The sequence below is a fragment of the Triticum aestivum genome, chromosome 4D, assembly GCF_018294505.1.
Source record: "Triticum aestivum cultivar Chinese Spring chromosome 4D, IWGSC CS RefSeq v2.1, whole genome shotgun sequence".
Classification (NCBI taxonomy): domain Eukaryota; kingdom Viridiplantae; phylum Streptophyta; class Magnoliopsida; order Poales; family Poaceae; genus Triticum; species Triticum aestivum.
Genome location: NC_057805.1, coordinates 288,683,257 through 288,696,502, shown reverse-complemented (window position 1 = coordinate 288,696,502; position 13,246 = coordinate 288,683,257).

Genomic DNA, 13,246 nt, shown 5'->3' with positions numbered 1-13,246 from the left:
CATTAAACCTGACCATTAACTTTGTTCTAATTCCATCAACCATGGTCCTTATTGGCTTAGCCCTGACATCTAGAACCCACTTGTTGAAAACCTCACTTAAGTTGTTAATACTAAATATTTTTTGCAATTTGTGTCCATGGCATGTCTAGCCCAAGTGTGCTTTGGGATTTTACTAAGCCAAGCCCATGCTGCCTCACACTCTCTCTTCAACTCATCCATTGCAACAGTAAAACCTTGTTCAGTGTATGAGTAACTTGCTTCATCCATGTATTTCTTTAATTCTGGCCCTCTAAACCCAGCATTTTGAAAGTTCTGGTAAATGTGTCTGAGGCAAAACCTTTGTGGAAAATTGGGAAAGACTCTGTTTATGGCTTTAAGTAGGCCTTGTGTGAAATTAACTAAAACTTATTGACGACACCTAAATGAAATTAACTACTATAAAGAACTAAATGAAAACTAAATGATTGTTTACAGAAGGTAACTACACCTAAATGGAAGTAACTACTAGAAAGAACTAAATGAATACTATCACATGTGGATTTCATTACCTTCTGCCTATCAGAAATGATTGTGTAGTTACCAAAATTCCCAGATTGGCCACCTAGTGCTACCCTCAGCTGATACTGAAACCAAGTCTAGGAATCTGTTTCCTCCTTGTCAACAATTCCAAAAGCAATGGGAAATATATTATGGTTCCCATCTCTTCCAGTAGCAGCAAGGATCTGTTGACCAGTAGTGAGCTTTATGAAGCATCCATCCAGACCTATAGCAAGTTAACAAGTCAGCAGGAACTAGTTGAATACAACATTAGTCAAACACACATTACACCTATACCAAGGAATTACCTATGAATGGTCTGCAGCCACTGAGAAACCCTTCTTTCCATCCATTTAGGCAAAAGAATAATGCACGAAACCTAGGGTTTTTGCTTGGATGCTCCCTCAGATATCTTGTTGGCACTATACACCTTGAACCTGGATTAGTATCTAGCACAGCCTGCAAATAATCCCTAATCCTGGTGTACTGGGCCTTCTGATCTCCTAGCACAACATTCTTTGCTGCCTTCCTAGCCCTGTATGCCATGTGGGTTGATATTTCCACTCCATACTTGCTCCTTGCAGTGTTAATTATAGTAGTGATTGTTGTGCTTGGGTCATTTCTGACTGCTTCCTCACAAAATTTTGCAACCCCCACTACTAGGAAAAGGGCTATAGATGATATGGACACTAATGATGCACCAGACATGTGGTGCGCCACTACTATATAGCAGTGGCGCACCATGTGTTGGTGCGCCATTAGTGTCCAAATACTAATGGCGCACCACATCCACGGTGCGCCACTAGTAATAATTTTTTTTATTTTTTTTCAAAACTAGTAATGGCGCACCAGGGGATAGTGCGCCATTACTAGTTTAACTAGTAATGGCGCACCACATCCACGATGCGCCACTAGTAATTTTTTTTCAATTTTTTTTTTCAAAACTACTAATGGCGCACCGTGTGTGTGGTGCGCCATTACTAGTTGAACTAGTAATAACTAGTAATGGCGCACCACTCCCACGGTGCGCCATTAGTAACTTGCCCCAAAAATTCCACCGAATGCACCCCCACCCCCCCTGTGGACCGCCTTTTCAGTTTTAGAAAAAAATAAAAGAAAATGATGGAAATGTCAAAAAAATAAAATAAAATAAGTTTCCCATGTGATATGTGGTCTACTTGTTGGGAAAATTTACAAATATGAATTTCTACTTTATTTGCAAAATCTCTCTGGAATTTGTAAAATGGGCATAACTTTTGCATACGAACTCGGATTAAAAAGTTTTTTATATGAAAAATCATCTACTCAAAAAGATAGATCCGAATTTAACTGGGGGAACCTTGTTAAACATTTTTAGAATCCTCAAAAACCTAACAGAAAAAAAGTTACGGGGCTTTTAAGATCCGGAGAGGCAAAAAAATTGAAAAAAAACAAACTCAGTAATGGCGCACCTGCCCATGGTGCGCCATTAATATCTTCCCGCCTTCAAAATTCAAACTATATCAAAAAATAAAAATAAAATTAGTAATGGCGCACCTGCCCACGGTGCGCCATTACTATCTTCCCGCATTCAAAATTCAAAATAAATCAAAAAAATAAAAAAAAGTTAGTAATGGCGCACCTGCCCACGATGCGCCATTACTATGCCGTATATATGGCTGGGCGGGGTCCTCTCCTCCTTACCTCTTCATTGTTCTCCTCCACTCCACCTCTCCTCCACTCCATCTCCTCCTCTCCTCCACTCCATCTCCCCTTCTCTCCTCCACCATACTCTCCTCCTCCTCTCCGGCGACCTCCTCCTCCTCCTCTCCGGCGACCTCCTCCTCCTCCTCTCCGGCGACCTCCTCCTCCCTCCTCTCCTCCCCTGCCCTCACGGTTTCTCCTCCCTCCTCTCCTCCCCTGCCCTCACGGTTTCTCCTCCCTCCTCTCCGGTGATCTCCTCCTCCCTCCTCTCCGGTGAGCTCCTCCTCTCCTCTCCTCCCCTCCCCTCATGGTTTCTCCTTCCTCCTCTCCGATGCTCCGGTGAACTCCTCTCCGGCGACCTCCTCCTCCTCTCCGGCGATGTAGGCGAGCGCCTCTTCGGTGACCTCCTCCTCCTCCTCTCCGGTGACCTCGGCCCTCCTCTTCGGCGAACTCCTCTTCGGCAAAAGAACACGGCAAAAGAACATACAAGATCCAAAAACGAGAACAAAATTTGAAAAAATATCGTGCAAAAAAACGAGCAAAAAAATCGAGCAAAAAATGGGCAAAAAAATCGCGATCCAGATCCAAATTCAAAATTCAAAAATAGCAATGGCGCATCACCCCACAGTGTGCCATTAGTATGGCAAAGCACATGTGTAAATATCGCCCCCTGGGAGGCACACTAATGGCGCATGTTGGTCTATACTAATGGCGCACGGCGTGATGCGCCATTAGTATACCAGATACTAATGGCGCACGAGTGGTGCGCCATTAGTATTTAATACTAGTGGCGTGGTACTAGTGGCGCACCAGTAGTGCGCCATTAGTAGGCAAAATTGGTGCGCCACTAGTAGGCCTTTTCCTAGTAGTGCCCCTTAGCAGTAACTTTTGTGTTCTCTGACACAGAAGGGCAAGTGTGCACCAAATACTGCTTCCTTATGGTAAATGTTTTCTCATTTGCAATCTGAGAAGCTGCTACATAAAAAGGGCAAGTCTCATCTATGCATTGTGCTATAACCCTATCACTACAATTTCTATAGTACTCATAGTTCCTGTTCTATGCAATGTGCATTGTTTGAAGTGCATTCCTGAACTGGTACACATCAAGGAAGCAAATATGCTTCACAAATTGCTCATCTAGGTGAGCTCTCTTCTCATCATACCATATCCTTTTCTTCATCTTCTTAGCTCTGCTTTTCCTCCCATTGGGCAAAACATATGCCAATGCCTCTGCACCATCATCGTCTTCCACACACAAGTCCATTGGTTTCCTGTCTTTATCAGATGATGGTATCCAGTCCTCCTCAAACAATTCCTCTACACTTGCATGTGATCTGCTTGTTGGGCCTTTTCTATGTTTCTTCTCCCTTTTCTTCTTCTGTCCATCTTGCCCTACCTGCTCCTCTTGTTCCTCTTCCTCCACTTCCTCATCCGCTTCCTCCTCTTCCTCCTCTTCTTCACTTTCAAGCTCATATACTGCATCCTCCTCTGTCTCATACATTTCCTCAACATCTGTGTCCCCTTCAAAATGAAGGAGTGGATCTTCCCTCTGTCTTTTCATCTCATCAAGCCTAGCAAGGATATCACCATATTCTTCCAAATTATCATCATCACTGTCCTCCTCATTATCCATCACTGCAGCTTTTCTCTTCAAAGAAGTGCCCTTCTCTTTATTTTTCTTGTTCTTCCTAAACATATCAATTTCCTTCCTCCTTGTCTCCTCCATAACCTTTTCAATTTCCATTTGCTCCTCTGAATTGTTTACAGGATTTTCATCCACTTGTACATAACCTAAAGCAAGTTGCTCCTCCAAATTGTTTGTGCTATGCTCTGTATGAAAATGTATGGGCATTGGCTCCACTTCTGTGCTTCTGAACTTGCTGCTTCTTCTAAACTTGCTGCTGCTACATGCACATTTCCTGCACTGAACAACACTCCTCCTTCATCTATTTGATACAGTTTGGGCTCTCCAATTTCTTCTAGAGGGATTTGCTGCTCAATAACATTGGAGCTGGTGTTTATACTTGCAGCATTGGGAGAACTAGCCCTAACAACTATCACATTCAATATCTTTTGATTTTGCAATGCTATGTTGTCTAGAATTTCCTCAAGCTTGTCATCATCATCTATTTCTTCCATTCCTTCTATCCCTAGCCCAGGATCCCTGACATAGTACATGTAATCTTTAAATCCATAACCTTCTGTTTCTATCAGTGCTACTAGGTTGTAAAATGTTATGTCTGACATCATCATAGACCTCTCAATATTGTCTCTGTCATGGAAATGCATCCTCAATTCCCAAACCTCATCATCCAGAATGCAAATAATATAAAATACATAGCGGTATAAGTGCTTAATTATAACTGAATAACACTAATGAAACAGCTCATGTTAGTGCACTACTACAATCCTGTGTAACTTATAAAGCAGATAACAGGATAACTCATTTAATAGTGAACCTAACCAAATGTCTAACTTCACTCCAATTAACAGTGTACCTAAAATAAACTGAATAACAAAGCACAAACATGCATTTTTCTAAGTTAATAATATCATAATCATATACTATACCAGGATAACTTTGCTGCTCGTTTATAAAATCAACTAAATCAGCTTATTTCTAAACTAATCTAAAAATGTCAACCCTAGGGCACAGGACAAACAAATCACAGCATCTGAGCTAATCTAAATAATGTCAACCCTAGAGCACATGACAACAAATCCACAGCATCTACTCCATCTGATAGGATAGAGCAATATGAGCCCTAACCCTAGGAGTACACTAGCAACGCAATTGAATGGAGAACGGGAAGGGGAAGAGAAAAGAAAAGTGGACCTCACTATACGCCGTCGTAGGATGACCCCATGTGCTGGCTTCCCGTCAGATTGGCCATCACCGCCGGGGCCAATGCTCTCGCTGCCCGGTATTCCATCGAATACCGCGGGTCCTCCTCCTCCGATTCCTCCGTCGGCTTGCTAGGGTTCGAGCTCCCGCAAAGCTCGCCTGGATCAACTGCGGGTCCTCCTCCGCTGCCGGGCGGAGCGCCGCCACCAGCAACTCCAATTCGCCAGACTACGCATCTCTGCAGTGCGAGGGGCATGGGGGCTATGGCGGCAGGAGCGAGGGGGAGGGGGAAGAAGAATGGGGAAACAAAGATGGATGCGGGGATGACTGAAGACGAGACCTAACGCGCCGTCTAACGCCGTCTGCCGGCTGTTGGGACGGCCTGGAGTGCCACATAGGCGAAAAATGGGCCCCAGCTGTCATAAACTCACTTAACACGGCCCGATCCGCCGATTAGTGGTTTTTGCAAAACAATTATGCTAGATGTGGTGCTTTCTGCAGCGAATCTATATCCTAGTGTTTTTCGCAAACCTCGCCCTAAAAGTGGTGGTTTTATGCAATTTACACAAGCCCCGCAGGTCACTATGTGCCCCCTGCTTCTCCGTTCTCTTTTCCCCTCTTCCTCCCTGGCTTTTTCTCACGCTGCTCTCTCTATCTCTTGTCTTCACAACACCGTTAGGGACGCCATGGAGCATCGCCGCCGTCGCCCTGTAGCCCGAATTTGACCGTTGCCTCCAGTCACCTGCTCCATTCCCTGCCTCGACCACGCCCGGGTGTGCGCAAGGGCTGCAAGGCCAGTGGCGCCCAGCTTCTTCTGCTTCCGCAACCACCCAAGTTTCAACATCGCCACGGCCGCCAGCCTCTTTGTTTCCCTGCTGTGAGCAACTTCCTTCATATCTGAAGCTTTTTTCTTTTTCTAGATCCATTCTGGCATGTAGAGTTATTTACGGTTGCCACAACGTTCTGGCACAATCGGAATAGCTAGCCTATCGGTTCTTCGCTTGTGCACACAACCAGGGGGACTTCTGTTCGAATCCCAGGCGCCCCATATTTCTTTTTAATGCCTTGTTTCCTTTCTCTCACACAGCCGCATTGGGCCAGATCTGCTACCGGGCTTGCACAGTGCGTTGAATCAGTCCTGTATATTTTTTTGGTTCCATGTGATTTAGCATTTATTCATTTTCTGCATATTCTGATAAATGCCATTAGTTTGCATTGCTCATAATTAAATAACCGTGCATTGGATTTAAACATGTCATATGCGTAAAATGTTTAGAATTTCATGTAGTTTCACATTTTGTAATTTTCGCCCATGTTTAAAATGTTTAGACATGTGTCGGATGTGGGGTTCCAGCAAACCCTTGAGGTTCGAACACTGGGGTGCGCACGAAATCTTTCCCTCCTACCGATCTACGCCCTAGCTCGCTAAGATCTCGCGGACGAACTCGATGAACTCGCGACATAGAAAGATACGAGGTTTATACTGGTTCGGGCCACCGTTGTGGTGTAATACCCTACTCCAGTGTGGTGGTGGTGGATTTCCTCTAGGGCTGATGATGAACAGCACAAGGGAAGAACAGCCTCCTGAGGTTGAGGTGTTCTTGTGCCTGGCTAACTTGTGTGGGTGAGAGCTGGGTGAATTGCCCGATCAGTTCAACCTGCCTCTACTGTGATGGCTAGCTCTACTTATATAGGCCCTGGTCCTCTTCCCAAATATCGAGCGGGAAGGGAGCCAAAAACAGCGGGCAAATTTGAAGGGGGACAGCTAGTACAAGCTATCCTGACAAAAGCGGTCTTCGCCTGCGAAAAGCTCTGGTGGTGACGCCGCCTTGGGCTCCACAATGACCTCCATCTCGCCGTCCTCCTGGTCTTGGTCTCGTTGCACAAATATAGCAACCTTTGCCTGATGCCTCGGTACTCTTCGCTTGCGCTGGCCTCCTTAGCACCAAAGAGGAAATAAGGACAATGCGCACGCTGGCGCCCGCCTGGCGTCTTTCGTCATGGCTCACGTCACGAGAGCCTCGTGAGGTTGGCCCCGCCTTGATATCTAAACTCCTCGTGAGCCTGCCTGGCTCGGCCACTCCAGAGGAGGTCTTGCGTCGTCCGCCTCGCGAGGGTCTTGGATGCCTTGTTGATGAAGATGGGCCATACGGCCTGCTGGCTTAGCCATGCTGTGGGCCGCAGGCAGGCAAGTCTGGGGACCCCCGTTCCCAAAACGCCGACAGTATCCCCCGGGCCCAAGGTACACTCGGGCTTGGCTTCGTGGCGAAGCCAAGGGTCAAGTTCGGAGCACCGCAGGCCCCAAAAGCCCGCGGCCTCGGTTGACGCGTGGCAGTTGATTGGACGTGGGCGTATCCGCTTCCCCATGCTGCCTCGGTAACTACACGACTTGACAAGGCCCTGCGACATGCAAGGAAAACCATCATTACCTGCGATCGTGGGAGACGCCGGTTGGCCTTCTTCCGCTATAAATGGGGAGGGGAGCGGAGCCCCCGTCGCCCATCTCTTCCTTGCTTGCTTGCTTCTTCCTCCTTGCTCCACTGCTGACAACAATGGCGCCCATCAGAAGGTTTTCTACTGAAGAGAAAGGAAAGGCTCCCCGTGATGATCCGGGGCCACTTCCGCCAAAGAAGAGGTCGATCCATCGCCGTGATGAAGCGGCGACACAGGTGGTGTCGCGGCCTTGGTGCGAGCGGCCTCCTCCAGGGTACCCGCTACCCTTGTACGCCCGAGCCGAGGGCTCGGGAGGTCGGAGCGACGAGCAGTGCCACCAGCGCCGTGTTCGGAGTCGCCGCGCCACGGCGACGCGTGCCATCGCCCCTGGGATCCACGCCGCTGACTTTTCACGCGAGTTGGTGCTGTGGGCGCCGATGCCTCCAAGCTCCTGGATGCGCTTCCCGCGGTTCCTTTCCGACGTGATGCCGCCGAGGGGGCCTCTCGAGCTCTGGTTGCAGCACACCGACTGCAGCACTCCGGCCACCGGAGCGGAGATCGAAGCGGCTCCCACCGGCAAGATCTTCATGACCCGCGGCTTGGGGGAGATCGCACAGGTCTGCCGTGCGAGGGGCGCCCTCGCGATCCACTTCGAGTACGACGGTGCTTCCACGCTCTTCTTCAAGGTCTTCGACGCCGAGGGCCGCCGCCTGGAGTGCTGCTCCGGAGTGGAGCGCCAAACTGACGCGCGCTCCGCTCGCGGCTACTGCAGCAGCAGCCCTTGGGAGTCCAGCAGCTCTCCTGAGCTTTACGAGACTCCGGAGACGAGCGACAACAGCTACGTGCCCCCGAGCTCTCGCCGTGCTCGGAGCAGAGCCGAGGCGTCCGGCCGTCGCCGCCGCTGATCTGGATGGGGTTGGCGCCGGCCCTCCGTGGCCCACTATTGATGATGGCGTCCGCCACGGAAGGGCGTAGATAGGATCCCCCTTAGTATCGGCTTTTGTTTCCTGTGAAGAATCATGAATCACCCCGTGGGGGCATGTAAGGGTATGTAATGTCTTTTGTGCCTATCTTCCCTGTTATGAGAATTTGGTGAACGCACGTCCCGTTAAGGCTCGGTCCCCCCTTTCTTTCCTCGTGATAGCTTGTTGCTCTATGCTGACAGGTGCCGGTCCCCAGGCAGGCTACAGCCGTCGCTGGTATGCCAGGTCGCATGCCGTGGTCAAGGCTAGGAGGTGTGCGGCCCGAGGTCCAATAAGAGCCCCTGAGGCGCGATGCTCAGGAGGTCCCCCTTAGCGCTCAAGCAGCCATGGTAAGGCTAGAAAGGGAGTCGACATGGCCGCAACGGGGTTGCGGCAAGGCGTGAGTGACCATTAGGCCCAAACATTTAGCCGATCCGAGTGCGGGACTTATCTTGTTGATTTTGTGGCGACTCCTGACGTTGCGCCAGGGCTGAACGCCAACTTGTGCGGCATAGCTAGGCCGGCCCGTACGAGTTTCCTTCCCCTCATGCTCTCCTTAGTGCTCTACGTCCTCAGGTCCTGGCTCTCAAGCGAGCTCAGCCGCCGCTGGTATGCCAGGTCGCGATGCCGTGGTCAAGGCGAGGGGGTGAGGGCTGGAGAGCCAGTAAGAGCTCCTGAGTCGCGATGCTCAGGAGCCCCCCTTTTAACACGCAAGTGAATCGCACGAGAGAAAAGGAGACTCGCGGTGCCGCCTTCTATCCTTCCCACGGGATCCCTGTGAACAGGCACAAGAAGAAACACGGTTTGCCGTTACAGCTGTCAGCCTGCCGCTTGTTGCTCTGGATGAGATGAAGGCACTGAGGGCCTGGTGAGGTGACGTGCGCGGGGCGTGCCGCGAGCCAGAGCTCGACCGCTCAGGTTTGTCGACGTAACAGGGATGGACCCATGCACCAGCGCCGTGCCTGTGTGGAGGCCCCGGGGGAGGCGATGATCGAGCAGGTGATAGCAGTTGGCACGTTAAGCATGGAGAGCAGATCAACTTGGATAAATGCAGGAAGATACATGCCACCAGGTCCGGCCCGAGTGGCTTGGGGATGATGCAGCCCGAGGGGCGGCCCCAACAAGGTAAGCGGAAGACGTAAGCAAAAGGGATACATGCCACAGGGACGGACCCATGTGGCCTGGGAATAATGCAGCCTGAGGGGCACTCCCAGCTAAACAAGCTTGGAAGATGTCACCTGGTTCTGTAGACGAAGTAGAGTTGGTGCAGCTGAAGGCGTGCGTTGAAGAAGCGACTTCTCACGAGCCACCGGGACCCTGAGCCTCGGGAGGCTCTGGGGGCTCAGGAGGTTCCCTGAAGACCGTCTCCATCTCCTCCAGGACGGCATGGTACCTGACCTCTTGAGCCGCCAAGACACGCCGCAGGTCTTTTTGATAGGCTGGCGCCACGCTCGGCAAGCTGAAGGGCATGCGAACGTAGCTCTATGGTGGGCCCTCGCAGCGGCCCACATGCGATGGCCAGAACTACTCCTGAGATGCGGCCCTGTTGATCCCAGGGACGTCGATGCAGACACGCAGTCTAGCATCCTCGCCAGGATGCGGAGCTGCGCCTCGTGAGCGGCTGTCGCCACGCATGGCCCTTGCATCTTGCAGTTCTCGAGTGGTCTTGGTGATGAACTCCTGAGTGGTGGGCACTCCTTGCCATGTGCTCTCGTGAGGGTCACGTGCCACGAAGCACGCCTCCAAGTGGTGCCCAAGTGCCTCCCTCGTGAGGTTGGCAAGGTCTGAGGCCCTCCAGAAGAGAGCCCTCGAGCCCTGCCTGAGGAGGGCGCCGGGCGCGCCTTCCTATGCGATGGAGGGAGGCGCCCCTAGGACGGGCGCTGATCCTGATGAGGCTCCTGCCGCGACGCCATCCTCCTGAGGTCCTGCGCGGCGCAGCTTCTTCTTCTTGGGGATGGCCTCCGGAGGGCCTTCATTTCTGCTGTCGGGGTCGTCGATTGCTGCGGCTCGAAAGGCGCGCTCGAGGGAGCACACCGCATCCCTCTCTTCACACGGGACCGTGATGATTCCTCCGCTTCCTGGCATCTTGAGAATGTTGTAGCCGTGATGAGTGACTGCCATGAACTTGGCCAGGGCTGGATACCCGAGGATGGCATTGTACGGCACGAGGATGTGCGCGACGTCGAAGTCGATGAGCTCGGTGCGGTAGTTCTCGCGCTCCCCGAAGGTGATAGGCAGGTGGACCTGCCCTATCGGTGTGGTGGAACCGTCGGTCACTCCTGAGAAAGTCTTGGTGGGCTGGAGCTATTCATATGGCACTTGGAGGTTGTCGAACGTGTCGACGGACAGGACATTGAGCCTTGCGCCGCCGTCGATGAGGGTCTTGGTGACCTGCACATTGCTGATGACTGGGGAGCACAGCATAGGGAGGGCGCCAGCGGTGGCTGCGCACTTGAGCTGATCCGCCGAGTTGAAAGTGATGGCGCATTGGGACCACTTGAGCGGGCGAGTGGCCTCGAGCTTGGGGAGCACCGCGTTCACCTCGCGAGCGAACTGTTTGAAGATGCGCTGAGAGGCTAGGGCCTGGGCGCCGCCCAAGATGCAGGCGATCGCACGCTGCTCCGGGAAGCCCCTAGCCCCCTCGTCCTGGTGGTGGTCGTCGTTCCTTCTTGGTGGCGGCAGCGGGGGGAAGACCGGTGTTGCCCTGGGGGCGATCATCACGAGGCGGGTCCCTCCAGGCACCCTCGCGAGGTTGGTCCTGCCAGCGGTCCTCACGAGGCCGGTCGCGCCACTCCTGGCGCGGGCCACGGTCGACCCAGCGTCCGCCTCCTCGTCCTCCTCCGCGGCTGTAGCCCCGGTCGTTGCACTCGGGGCGTCGACCGTAGCATCCTTCCCGTATGGCTCTGAGCTCTTGACAGTCACTGGTGTTGTGGGTGTTCAGGTTGTGGAAGGCGCATAACGGTCGGCCGTTCTTGGTAGACTCGGGCTGATCTCTGCCCCTCTTCGTGTCGGGCTCCACTGCGAGCACAACTGCCTCCTTGCACTTCACGTCCTTGGCCTTGGCCTTCTTCTCCTCCGCGCCCACGGTTGGCAGCTCAAGGAGAGAGAGGCGCCCCTCCTCTGCTCTTGCGCACTTGGTCGCCAGGTTGAACAACTCCTGAGAGGTGCAGAGCTCCTCATGGATGGCGAGCTCTTCCTTCATCTTGACGTCACGGACACCATCGGAAAACGTGGAGATGATGGCCTCATCTGCGACCTTGGGGATCTTGAGGCGGGTGTTGTTGAAGCGCTCGATGTACTTCTGGAGGGTCTCTCCTGGTTGTTGCTTGATGCGGCATAGATCACCCGAGGCCGGTGGGCGGTTGCGAGTGCCCTGGAAGTTGGCGGCGAAGCGGTCGCGCATCTCGTCCCAGGAGGAGATCAAGCCTTGCTGCAGGTTCAGGAGCCAGGAGCGATCTCCATCCTTGAGAGCCATGGGAAACCACTTCGCCATGACTTTTTCATCGCCGTTGGCCGCTTCGATGCTCAACTCATGGAGCTGCAGGAACTCCGCGGGGTCGGCGGTGCCGTCGTAGCGAGGAGGCACATCCGGCTTCAACTTGCCTGGCCAGGTGACGCTGCGCAGCTCGGGGGTGAAGGCGCGGCAGCTGGCCGTGGTTGCCGGGGCTCGCATTGGAGGTGGAGCTTGGTCTTGACGAGGTCCGCGCTGTGCCACTGCGGGCGGTGTGTGGTCCTGACGAGGTGGCGCGGGGAGCGCAGGTGCAGCTTCTCGCGGCCGCGGGATTTCTTGGCAGCTTCTCTCTTCGCGCGCAGGCACCGGGCGCGGCGGATCATGCCGCGGGGGTGCGCGCCTTGGTGCCAAGGCACCGTCTTGGGGCAGAGGTGGTGGAGGCACGCCATGAGCCTTGTCGCCCATGGCTGGTTGAGGGGGAGGCAGAGAGAGGGACAGTGCCGGAGAGCCCCCTGCGGCGTGGACGAGCTCGGCGACGCGGTCGACCACTCCTCGTAGAGGTCATCGACGGGGCGGTAGCGCAGGAGTTCGTTCGCCGCGAGGAGCGCGGCACGCATGGGACGAAGAACCGGCAGGGTGAGTGATGGAGTAGCGGTGCGGCCGTCCTGCCGCACCGAAGGATGCAGCGAGGACGCCTGCTGCTTGTTCCCTGTAGGGCCTGTGGCAGCGTTGGCGACGGGAGACGGAGGACGACGAGGTGGCCCACCAACGGGAGCCGTCTGAGCGACACGGGCGGTGAGGGCAACCCGACGCTCAGCCCGAGCACGGCGAGCGTCCGCCATGGAGACGACAGAGCGACAAAGCGATGAACTGATGGAAGGGAAGCTACGGCCACCCCTACCTGGCGCGCCAAATGTCGGATGTGGGGTTCCAGCAAACCCTTGAGGTTTGAACACTGGGGTGCGCGCGAAATCTTTCCCTCCTACCGATCTACGCCCTAGCTCGCTAAGATCTCGCGGACGAACTCGACGAACTCGCGTCACTGAAAGACACGAGGTTTATACTGGTTTGGGCCACTGTTGTGGTGTAATACCCTACTCCAGTGTGGTGGTGGTGGATTGCCTCTAGGGCTGATGATGAACAGTACAAGGGAAGAACAGCCTCCTGAGGTTGAGGTGTTCTTGTGCCTGCCTAACTTGTGTGGGTGAGAGCTGGGTGAATTGCCCGATCAGTTCAACCTGCCTCTACTGTGATGGCTAGCTCTACTTATATAGGCCATGGTCCTCTTCCCAAATATCGAGCGGGAAGGGAGCCAACAACGGCGGGCAAATTTGA